The sequence below is a fragment of the Alligator sinensis genome, unplaced genomic scaffold (genome assembly GCF_000455745.1).
Source record: "Alligator sinensis unplaced genomic scaffold, ASM45574v1 scaffold7_1, whole genome shotgun sequence".
NCBI lineage: Eukaryota > Metazoa > Chordata > Crocodylia > Alligatoridae > Alligator > Alligator sinensis.
Window position 1 is genome coordinate 738,106 of NW_005841843.1, and position 12,753 is coordinate 750,858.

General features: G+C 43.1%; 1 long non-coding RNA gene across 1 annotated transcript; it reads right to left on the reverse strand.

Annotated features, from left to right (window-relative positions):
* Nucleotides 1-3,841: 3,841 nt before the first annotated feature.
* LOC102384242 lies at nt 3,842-11,037 on the reverse strand. Its single transcript, XR_322895.1, has 3 exons — nt 10,907-11,037; nt 7,931-7,966; nt 3,842-4,098 (listed from the first exon to the last, which is right to left on the reverse strand). It is a non-coding gene; the product is annotated as an uncharacterized LOC102384242 (long non-coding RNA).
* Nucleotides 11,038-12,753: the final 1,716 nt, after the last annotated feature.

Here is a 12,753-nt window from a genome sequence, read left to right on the forward strand (position 1 = left end):
GGGTCTCCTTGGTTGAAGAAAGGCTAAAGATCATCACCCTGACAGACACGTGCACTCACTGAGGTATTAAGCAGTTAGGAGCAGTTCTTCTCTTTTGCTCTCTGGCAGACACTACAAATATCAAGGCACTAAACATCTGAACTTGATCTGGCCTTTGGATTCTGTCTCAATGGTCAAAAGGCAGGGGTGTTGGAAGGTCTAAGGCAGCTTCCGCTCCTTCGTACTCTTGCCTAGGTGTACGTACTGAAGGTCTTGGTGTGATGGTTGTATGGACCTCCTGCACACACCATGATCCAGAGGTCTCAGACCCAACGAGATCTTAGGGATAGATCTCTGCTGTGGCACACTGGGCCTTTAGAGAACGTGCCCTGAAGCAGCACCTTGCCTCACCATAACATATCCTTTAGCTGAAATAGTCTAGGCTGACTGACCAATGGGTTCATTAAAATATAATGAACCAACATATCATGAAATACACTGCCAAGTATCCCTCCAATGCAGAACCAAGTATATTTCCCTTCATATCACCCCAAACAATCACCTTTCTAGCAAGATTGTGCCCTGAAGGTCAACGGATTCTGGCTATATATCAAATCAAAGAAAAATGAAATAAGGCAAGTAAAATTCAATTTTAAATGCTTTGCTGTGTGATGCATATTCTTGACTGCCATTTAGAAGTACAATGAATAATTTATTTTTGTATTTGCTACTTGTGATCATAGTGGTCATCTCAACTCCAGTAATAAAACCTTGTACTGCTACATCTATATTGAGAGAATGAGGGGACCCAAAATGAAGTGTTCACTCATGTAAGGACAGTCATTAAAGTTCTTATTTAGGATCTGTTCCGTCTCCAGTTGTACTCACTGACAGTATTCCCCTAGATTTTTTATACAAACACGATCAGGGCTACAGCAGAACCCTTTTGCTGTGGCTAAGGTAGCATGTGACTTAAATCATGATTTGTGAATTTAAGCTACCATTTTCTATTATACAACTCAAATTTCTAGAATTATCCTCTGAATCCTCAATGACTTAGAAATAATACCATACATTGATTTATGCACATCCTCACTATCTAATCTTTAGAGGCATCTACATACGTGCTTCAGGGTGGGCGGGTGCTTTAATTAGAGTGACTGAGAGCAGCTCTGAGAGCAGCTCTAATTAAAGTGCTTGCAGCATCATGTGTATCCAATGTCTTGCACTTCAAAATGATGGCGGGAGCACTTCAACTAAAGCTTGTTCAAAGAGCTTTAGTTAAAGCACCCCTGCCATCACTTTGAAATGCAGGGATGCTGAATACGTGATGCAGAGGCTGCTGGAGTGTGCTAATTAGCATGCTCCAACAGACTTGCAGCAGACTCAATTAATTGAGTCTGCTCTGATGTGTGCTAATTAGCACACACTGGAGCAGAGCTTTGTCACGTGTGTAGGTGCCCCAGGGTTCTATAATGCAGATGTGATTTTAGGGTAAAATAATAATGAAACCTTTTAATACTTTAATTTCATTGTAAAAAAAATATCACATCACATCTTCGAGCAGAACCATTCAAAATATAAAACCATAGAGTCAACCACTCAATAAACTGAAGCCTTAATGCTATTACCAAGTTAATGTTCAATTATATTTTAAACAATTGTTGCTAGAGAATTGAAATGGTCATAAGACTGGTGCCTTATTTATTAGAATGACATCATCCAATAATAATGCAAGCTCTGATCCAAACAAGATCTCAGACTAAGAGACCAGCAAGAGCAGATGATTTCCCCAAAATTTCAGCTTCCCACAATCCTGAGGGCTCCTTAGGGACTAATGTCAATTATACTATCATCAACGTAAATGGCATTTTAAGGAGCCTCTGTAGCAAGCAGAGAATGTTAATGTTGATCCGAGGTGCCAATACACAGTTCCCAGAAGCTCTGTAACCTTTCATGTGTCTTTATTCAGATGGGTCTAATCCTATCATTTTTGTGACAGACCACTGGTCCCAACTCTGCCTTTGTCACTCAAACTCACCCACTAAAAACCAATCCATTTTCCAAAGTCAGACAGTGTGGAATTTAGTGGTGGCAGCAAAAAGATAAACTCCTGTATAGAGCGTATGATAATGAGAAGTCTGCTGGCTTTCTTGCTTGATGGGTTATTCTTATTAAGATAAAATATTTTCCAAAAACTCCTCCAACTAAAAAAAACAAAAGTTCATAAAAAAGAGAGAGTAGTGGAATATTAACACTTAATACTGCAGGATGAAAGATTTTGATAGCAAACAAAACTCTGCCTGAAATTTAAGTATTAGGATTCTTCAGGGAAGCAGCTCTTTCATTTGGCACTTAATCTATACATTTCATTCAGACAATTAGCTTCTTTAAGGAATAAATTTGAAAAATATAAATGTAGTAGCCATGTAAGTCAAGAGGAAAATTCATGCTAGGGAAACAGGTGCAAGTCCAGTAAAGCATTTACTGGAAGTGATATAACTGAAAGCTTAATAAATGAGTATTTGCATATGTAGTATTCCTGCTATATATATATTTGCAAGTCAAGGAAGGATGAATGAATCATTTGAAAGTAAAATGGATGTTTGTATTTTATTTTAAATGAGGATTAAAAGTATTCTTTCTAACATGTCTACAAGTCTTATTTCTTTTTTCTAACACTGGCTCAATGAGAGACCACTTGTTTCTTATTCCTCTACTTTCATAGACATTAGGGGCTGGAAGGAACCTCAAGAGATCATCGGGTCCAGCCCCCCTGCCATAGGTGGGAAGTCAGCTGGGATCAAGTGACCCCAGCAAGAAGTAAATCCAGCTGTTTTTTGAAGGAATCCAGAGTAGGTGCTTGCACCACCTCTGGGGGTAGTTTGTTCCAGACCCTGGACACACGCACCGTAAATAACTTTTTTCTAATATCCAGTCTAAATTGGCCTTCCTGGAGTTTATGGCCGTTAGACTTTGTTATCTGTTGGGGAGCTCTGGTGAACAAACGTTCTCCCAGATCCTGATGTGCCCCTCTTATTAAGTTGTAGGCTGCCACCAAGTCCCCTCTGAGCCTTCTCTTCTCCAGACTGAAGAGTCCCAAGACGCTTTGACTATAGGAAAAGCAGTTAAATGCTGTAGACTGTAGGATTTAAAACTCATGCCCTATCTAAATGAGTTAGCTTGTAAGGGTATCTTTACACATGTTTTTGTTTCTTTGTGCAGTTTTTTTTTTGTGTGGGGGGGGGGGGGCATTTAATTAGAGTGGCTCCAAGAGCCTCTGTAATTAAAGTGCTTGCATCATTTCATGTATTCAGTGTTCTGCACTTCAAAATGGTGGCAGGGGTGCTTTAACTAATGCTCATTCATCGAGCTTTAGTGTTCCCCACTTTGAAGCATGGGGACAGTAAATACATGAGATGGGAAGGCTCCTGAACTGTGCTAATTAGTATGCTCCAGCAGATTTAATTAATCAAGTCTGCTCTCATGCGCTGTAATTACAGGACATTGGAGCAGCGTCCCTGCACAGCTACAGGCACCCTGAGATGCTACCCTGCCCTTTCTTCTGCCTAGCTTCAGACTAACAAGGTTAACTACCCCTCAGAAGTACGTTAGTATGACATTAAATTCTGAATTCTCAGGCCTTCTGGTTGTAAAGTTTCCAAGTGCAAAGAGTGACTGACAACTGCCACAAAGTATCCCTGCTCCTCCAACATTTCCATGGCATAATTAGAGTCTGTGGAATAATTTCGGGTCTCTTTCCATTGGGACTTCCTGTGCCTCTGGCAAAGTGTCAGACCTCCTTACCAGCTCTTATGTGAGATGCCATTTCTGGTTAAAGTAAAACTTTGTGTGGATTGCATGTAATAAAGAGGTGATAGATGTAAATCCAGGTAAGAAGTGCACTTTATTTTTAGGTCCCTGTAACAGGACATGAGGATTGGGATAATAAGTTGTTCTGTCCATCATGTGGTAGGAGTAAAATATTCAAAGACAGATGTCTGTATTCCTCATAGATATATGTTGCAATCCATGTCTTCGACCAAAATGTTCTCTCATGGCAGGTCAGAATTGCATCATATTTCATCCTCACTCCAGTCCAAATTCTAAATTCCTATTCTAAAACAAATAAGAATCATACAATTGAGTGATTATCACTCCCTGTCTCATCAGATTCTTCATAGCTTGAAATAACCATGTCCTTGCCTTTTGGTTTCATTTCCTCTCAATTTGCATCTGGGTAATTATTATCTCATTCTCCACAACACTTTTCATTTTACTTCTTGTATTTGTATGATAGAGAGTTTATATAACATACATCTTTCTTTGTGGCTGAGAACCATTTAGGTATGGCTCTAGTTTGAGAAGAGACCACTGAATTCTCTTTATGGCATGGTCTCAGTGTTTACTGAACCCAGCCATAAGGAGCTTCTGCTTTCATAGGCATATGTTTCCCATCTGTGAATTAAGCAAATTGCTGGCAGTCAGATACAAAAGCCAGCATATTTCTCTCTTCTCTATAAATGAACAGCTTTCAATTTTGTTCAAGACATTTGCTGATTGCACAATTGGTTGATTTGTACCTCAAAATTAGAGAGCTGCCTGTCTAACAATCATTAGATATAAATGTATTTATTTCATACCATTTGGAGCAAAGTTTTGCAGTGAATCCTGTGAAAGTCCAATTTTCTATTTGACATTCATGCTTGGTCAGGTGCAGGTTTCCTTGGTACATATTCCTGCACCAAACATGCTACTTAATGGCTATTATTAATGCACACATTAATTCTTCTCATTGAAAGCTGTGCAGCTCCCAACCTAAATGTCACACAGTGTTGCAACACTGTCCCTGTGTTCTTCATCTAGCATCAGCAGTTGCTGGCATTTACAACTCAGCTGATGGCCCATATAAAGTCCTCCATCTCACAGCTCTCTTGTATCCTTACATGGATCAGTTAGAATAGTTATACACAGGCTTTTGAGGCCCCTGTACATTAGAGAAAGGAATTATGGGCTATTCCAAATGGAAGAGCATAAAAGAAAATAGAGTCTTCAAGGTTAGCGAAGGATGTATGCTCATGTGAATCCCATGATTGGAACGCACCCTACACCACCCACTAGCAGCTGTTTGCCTGTTTTCCTGGGCCATCTTTTAGTCATGTGTGTTTAAGCCGTCTGTCTCATTATAAGTTTAATGATTCAAGAGGACAACATAATTTGGTTATGTATGCCATCGCCAAATACCTGAAAACACGCTTACATGAATGTAGAAGTTAATTTCTCGAGATTATTTCTCTATCAATATTGCGCAGTGTGACAGGGGGATGTCCCAAGGCCGGGCACAAAGCTGGCCTGCCCACCTAACTAGGACAGTCTGCCCTGTCTTGATGTATAAAAGATGCAATAATGCAGGAGGATGCCCATTTTATGCCCTGATGCCAAGGGCATTATACACAGCTCAAACCTTCCCTATACCATGCCCCATGCCTTGCAAGTGGCATCCAAAGTAAAAGTTATGCCTCAGGCCTCCTCATACATGCCTGGGCTTCCTGCTCTCTCACTAGGGCCTCCACTCATGCCCCTTCACTAGGGCCTACATTCCAGCTACTCCAGTCAGCCCATGTGCAATCCTTCAGACCCCCTTCAGCCCTACTCTACACAGCTGCCACCACTGTGGTCAGCCCACGTGCAGTCCTTCAAAGCCCATTAGGCCCTATTCTACATGGCTGCCGAATCCTTCATTGCCCCCTCACTGGGGCTACAGGGCCTTGCATCACATGGGTCTCAGGGGTCCACAGATGTGCCTGTACCCCACTCATGGCCTATTGGCCCACTCAAGTCTTAGGTGCCTGCAGACAACCTGGACCCATCTCAAGGCCCCACACTATGGGCCTAGGTACCACCTCAGGCCCCATTCAGTGGGCCTGGACCCCTGTGCTTTTCTCTCAGGGTATGCTCCCCTAGCCTTTCCCCTCCATGGGGTAACCCACAAGGTAGCAGGGCTGAGGCTTTCTGGTGCCCCATACTCACCCTTCATTAGGGAGGCACAGATGCAGAGGTGGATTAAGGTGTACTGAGGCCCTGGGCAAGTACAAAATTGGAGGCCCCCTCCCACCAGGGGAGTTGGGCTGCAGGTGGGGGGAGGAGAGGGGCCCCTTCCCCTCCTAGTGCTGGTGGGGGAGGCTGAGGGGCACATGCCTGCCTCTTCTTCCTCCTCCCAGTCCCCACTACAGCTGAATGTATGTACACACACACACACACACACACACACACACACACACACGGTGCATACATTCTGCTCATGGACACACACACACACACACACACACACACACACTTTTCCTTCACAGGACCTCCCCCCTCCCCCACTCTCAATCACATGGAGGAAGCCTTCTGCCCTGCCCCCTGCTGTGAGCTGTCTGCAGCTCAGTCTCACTCCCTACCCAGGCCCCATTACAGTGACCTGCAAGGAGCTGCTGCCTGGCTGTCCCATGCAGCCACACAGATGCAGAGGGCCAGGCTGGGAGTGCTGTGCTGTGTGTCTGCAGGTGGGCAGTGGCACTGGGAGGGGTGGCTGTGAGAGGGCCAAGATGATTTGGGGGCACACTGCTCCTGGCCTGGCTGGCCCAGCCCAGCCCCAATCACATCTCCCCCCACCTGGTAGGGAACAGCTCTCCCATACTGGCTCAGCCCTCTTCTGCCTGGATGTAGCACCACCTAACCCGCCCCCTCCCCCAGGCATGGCACAGCTCTCCTAGCCCAACCTCAGCCCTGTTCCCTGCCCCTCTCCCCAGACCCATTGATAGAGAGGCCCCACTTCCAGCTCCTAGGGAAGCAAGTGTGAAAGCCTCAGTTTTAAACTTGATGCCAAAAATGGGCACCAAGTTTAAAACTGTGGCTTTCACTTCTCTGCTGATGAGGGTCCCGGGGCCCCAAGTTGGTAGAGGCCCCTGGGCCCATGCCCAGCTTGCCCATTCATTTATCCACCTATGCACAAGTATTGAATTTCCTGCAGACTGCCCGCCACTGGCAGCCCCATCACACCGTTGAGCCCCAGCAGGTTGTAATTTCAGGTCATGCCTCAGGACCAAGAAATCCTGCCATCCCCATGGTTCCGGCCCTGTACCTCCAAGGATGTTATGGGAGCAGCAGATCCAGCCAGGCAATGTCCATCCCCCACCCCCAGCTGCTTGCAGCAAACTGCTGGCCCTACTACTTAGGGCCTATTTTATATCAGACAGTTGGTCTCACTTCCCAATCAGGCAGCCTCCTGATGGCCATGTCACTCCTGATTGGGAGTGCAGCCACCTGCAGGCTCCTCTGCTATTCTCCTCTATTCTGGCCCTTAAAATGGCAAGCACCAAAGGTGCCCTACCACACTCAGTTGGATATAACATTTTTAGCTTTGCTAAAGGCTTTCTTGAAGTATAGTTTATTACCCTTCCCAGAATAAGGTATGCTTTCAATAGAGAACCAATTATAAGTATATGCATTGATGTAGCATCCAATGGCTAACTACATGCATTTGGAACTTTTATTTTGTTGCTGTTTATCTACCAAAAAAGGCTTTGGGGGAAAATAACTCTTTCCTTAATTGCAGCAAATATGATATTTCATGTCAATTTTGCTTATTCCATGCCAATTTAATGTGCTGGAATACTTCAAGGCACTCAAAAAGAATGACAATGATCTCCCAAATGGTATTTCTTTTCCTAAACCAAAAAGGGAACCTTTACTTTGCCAGAAAATAAGACACTATAGCTCCAAAAGCTATTTTTCTTTTAATAGGCAGATAAGAGCAATTATCAGTAACATTTCAATCAACTTTCTTTGGCAAATGTGCACTCTTGACTAAAGTGTCTTATTTTAATTAGTAAGTAGGTTGAAGTCTGAATTATCAGATGGTTTTGCTATGAAAAGATGTAATATATATATGTAAAGACTGACTCACTCAGGGTAATTCCTCTCTCCAAAGGCAGTCAACTATCTGAAAGAGAATGATTTGCATTGTAACTTAAGAATAACATAATGTTAACAGTATCTCATTTTCAAACTCAAATGAAACTCAGAACAGAGTAGTATGGGACTGAAAAAGTACTTGAAACCAATGGTGCAACTTGAGGTTCACACTGGAGAAGTCCACCAGGTAACTTGGGACAATTCAACCCAGTTAGATAATAGTTTTAAATGAAGTTGTAGCATATGCAGTTATTCATTTTATATCCTGTTTGCCGCATCTGCATCAGAGCTATACATTGATTCTACACAGGTTCTTTTAACAGAACACAGGTTCTAACAAAAAACAAATAAGCCTTTCACTATGTGACTGCTACAGCATATTACATTAAGGTTCACAGGCACTTGACTGAGTAATGGTTTCAGATCGGGCTCCACTTTAACCAAAAGATTTGTAATGAAGTATGTGATATATAAATTTTTAATTTAGAAGTGATTCAACTCAATGTCACTTTTGTTCTATAAAACCAAGGCAATCTCAGGTGGTTTGAAGTGTCTTATAGAAAAATCCTAACAGAATCTGCTCATGAGCTGCCAAATATAAAAAAGGGGAAAAAAAAGGATAGTATAGGCTCATCAGCCAATTGCTTGCAACTTGTGAGCGATTGCTTACAACTTGTGTCTTTAAAAATTAGGGATATTTCTTAGTAAGATACATGCACACACACAAACAAAACAAACAAAACAAATAAACAAAAACCCAACACCTGTATGAGCCACTGTATCAGTTTTCACAAATTATGGAGTGTCTGCATTTATTGCTATCAAAACCATTTAAACAGGGTATAAATCCAGGGGTGAAGAAAGAAAGATAGATAGATAGATATAGTATTCCCAAGGCTCAGTGGTAATGTTCACATTTGCCAGAATTCACAAAATCCCTTGTCTCAAAATTCCTTTTATTTATAGTCGGTAGGGTTGGAAGGGACCTGAGCAGATCATCAAGTCTGACCCCCTGCCATGGCAGGAAAGAGTACTGGGGCTAAACGACCCCAGCAAGGTGTCTATCTAGCCTCCTCTTAAAGACCCCCAGGATAGGAGCCAGCACCACCTCTCTTGGAAGTTGGCTCCAGATCCTAGCCGCCCTGACAGTGAAGTAGCGCCTCCGTTAGTTTTAAACCCATCTCCTACTAATTTCAGTGGGTGCCCCAGAGTTCCAGTATTTTGGGACTTGGTAAATAACAGTTTCCTGTTCACTTAATGATTTTAAAGACCTCTATAAAATCCCTCCTCATTCTTTGCCTTTCCAAACTTAGCCTTTTCAGTCTCTCCTGGCAGTTACTCTGTAGCCCCAATCATTTTGGTTGTTCTTCTCTGTACCATCTCTAATCCTGCTACATATTTCTAGAGATGTGAAGAGTAGAACTGTACACCCTATTTGAAATGTAGGCACACCATAGAGATTTGTACAGTGGCACAATGATGATCTCCGTTTTGTTTCCAAATCCCATAATGATACCCAATATTTTATTTGCTTTTTTTGGTCGCTGCTGCACATTGAGCTGACATTTTAAAAGAACAATCTACAACGACTCCAAGGTCTCATTCCTGAATCATAATAGCTCGTTCAGAACCCAGCGTTGTGCATCTGTAATTGAGGTTCCCCCCCCCCCAGGTGCATTACCTTGCACTTGTCAGTGTTGAAACCCATCCTGTTCTCATCCACCCACCCCTGTAACCTGTCTAGGTCCAATTGCAGCCTATTTCTCCCTTCTAGCATGTCCACTTCTCCCCACATATTTTTGATGAGTTTGACAAACCCTAAATGCTATTAGAGAGCCTATCAATATCACAATGATGACCTCCCTAGACATGCAGCAAAACACTTTAAGAAGAAAAAAAAAAGCATGTGCGCCATACTGCTGTATATTATCCCATTTCAATATTACCATTAATCTGCAATGAAAAAAAAAAAAAAGTTACCAAAAAAAAAAAAATTACTTTACAGAAAGAATAAAGGATTACAGATCCATTTGTCTTACACAAAGTGTCACACAATTGTTTAAAAAGCAAACAAAAACAATCCCCCCCCCTCCACACCTGACTTCAATTTAGAGTAGATTCTGGATAAAGGTGCAGAAAATGGGTTTGGTTTTGTTTTAGAGGGAGAAGGTGGAAGGGGGGTAATAAGAGCAATAAAATTGGCTGGAGTGACCTTTTCAAATCTGTTATGGAACATGTATCCCCTGCTCAGAGTCTCTTGATTCAATTTTAAATTAGGGAGATAATCCTCATTTTCAATTTGATGTTTCCATAAAGGCTTCCTGTGGATCTCCAACTACCAAGTACACTTGAAAGCTTGTAAGTAACAGCAGTAGGCTGATTTTTAATTTTTCTTTTACACCACTTGAGTGCTTCCCAGTTCTATGAGGCAAAAAATGACAGCTGGCAGCATGTGACACAAGATGCTGATGGGCATCACATGCCAGCTTTAAGCATAAGCAGTTGGAAGCAGCAGTGTAATGATACAGCTGCCACAAACAGGAGTAGTGGCAACTTCCAGTTGCCACCTCTGTGAGTGTGCTGCTGCACCCATTCTTTTCCACAAAGCCAGTGCCTAAGGCAGCTGCCCAGTCACCCTGCCCTAGTTACAACCGTGGTTGGAAGGCTCCAAGGAGTTTGTTCCCCGCCCCCCCCACTTAGTTGGTGAAACAGAGATCTAATTTATTAATGGTACTTGCTTGTTTCCCACCTCTTCCCCCCCATATCAATGTTTTAAACTGCCTTACTTTCTAGGTGATGTCAGTATTATTAAATATACATTTATTCTGTGGATTTAGATACCAGCTTTCAAAATGCAGTGGAAACCATTGCTCTGCTGTAAGTCAAGGTATATCACCCCTAGAACTTTACACACTGATATTAGTTTTAGTAATAGTGCTTTTAAAACGAAAACACTGCTTACACTCACTTTCAGTAGCTGCTGTCATGTCATAATAATAATTTCTTTGCAGCACTGCTTAGTAGCCCAAGTCCTGGTTCCAACCTATGTTGTGCTATGTGCTGTACAGATGAAGAACAACAAGAATTCAGGCTTTTATAGCATCCTTCATAGGTTTTCAGAGGAATTCACAAAAAGAATTTAGTTCCAAAGCACCAAAGTGCAAGTGGTTGCCTCTTCACCAGATGCTCCGATAGGAAACTGAAATAATAAAGAAGCTTAGCAACAACACCATCATTCTGCCACATCCAGGAGTAGAAACTAAGAATTCATGTACTCAATAGTACCCATAGGTTTCCAGAGGAATTCACAAAAAAGACATTTAGTTCCAAAGCACCAAAGTGCAAGTGGTTGCCTCTTCACCAGATGCTCCGATAGGAAACTGAAATAATAAAGAAGCTTAGCAACAACACCATCATTCTGCCACATCCAGGAGTAGAAACTAAGAATTCATGTACTCAATAGTACCTTTCTCTGAGCTTTGCAGAAGCATCTGGAGGAAGATCTCACCCCTCAAAACTTAATACCCTGCAAGAATTAGAGAGAAGCCTGGGGGAATTTGCTGCTTTAAAGCACTAATTCTGAAGCAGATTCTGCCTAGAAATTAAGGGACATACTGGGGAATTTACAGCAATTAGCATCTGGTTTCCAGCCTGTCTCTACTAGATAACTTCAACCCTGCAAAGTTGCAGAAGGTGCATCTGCTGCCTGGTCCCCCACTGGAAGAGGGCCAGTGCTCCCATGCTAAGTTTCCCTTGGACTCCCCAAGACAAGCCTGCTAATGCTGAATTCTTTGTGGAGCTTCCATCTGCATTTGAGATGCTCTTAAACTAACTGAAAGCTCTTTCATCAATTCCCTCCTGTCAGCTACCTAACTATTGGTTATTATGTGGTGTCAGCAGTAAAATTAAGGATATTGCTACAATATAGACACCCCAGTTCCTCCCCCAAGTGACTGCAGCTTCTGAAAATATAGCAGGAAATTAGGCACAAAATTAGGCAGTAAAGAATTACTGCTGCTAGGATTACTGACATCCAAGGTTAAAGAGACACAGGATGTGTCTACAAAAGACGCTTTACTGTGCAATAGACTAATCTAATATGCAGTAAATTGTCAGTATCTACAAACGAGTGGGACTTATTCTGCAGTAAAATTAGGCTATTGTGCCATTGGCTAGTACCAACAAATACAGGTACTAATTAAGGGTACATTAGCTACTGCACAATTGTTCCCAGTCAGCATCTACATGTGCACTATTTACTTCCAGTCAGACTATAAGACTAGGTAGCAGAAGACCACGGGATGGGGAGCAGTAGGGAGGAAGCCGTCTATGGCTACAGAACTGCTCAGCTCCTGGCTCCCCAAGAGCTGGGAGCGGGAGCCAACTGGGGCAAGCACCGTATGCGTAGTGGCGGGGCTGAGAGAACCCAGATCTTTCCCCATCCCTTCAGCTCTGCCACTGCCCATGCAGCTCACACCCCAGTTGACTCCCGCTCCCCACCTGTGCCTGGGGAAAGCTGGGAGCTAAGCAGTGCTGGGACCAGGGAGGCAGTGCCAGGGGGAAGCAGAACACAAGGGGGCAGGGGGAAAAAAAAAAAAAAAAAAGGACCAGCGCTGCTTCCCCCTCATGTCTTCTCTCCAATCCCCATCACTATTTTCCCCTCACATCTCCACCTCCCCCACCCAGTCCCAGTGCTGCTTCCCTCTGTCCTGGTCCCAGCACTGATAACACCCCCATGCTTGGGCACAGGACATTGCCCCAAGCCAGCACCACTGAGCTGCACTGTGATCCTGGGCTCTACATGGCTGGGGGGTG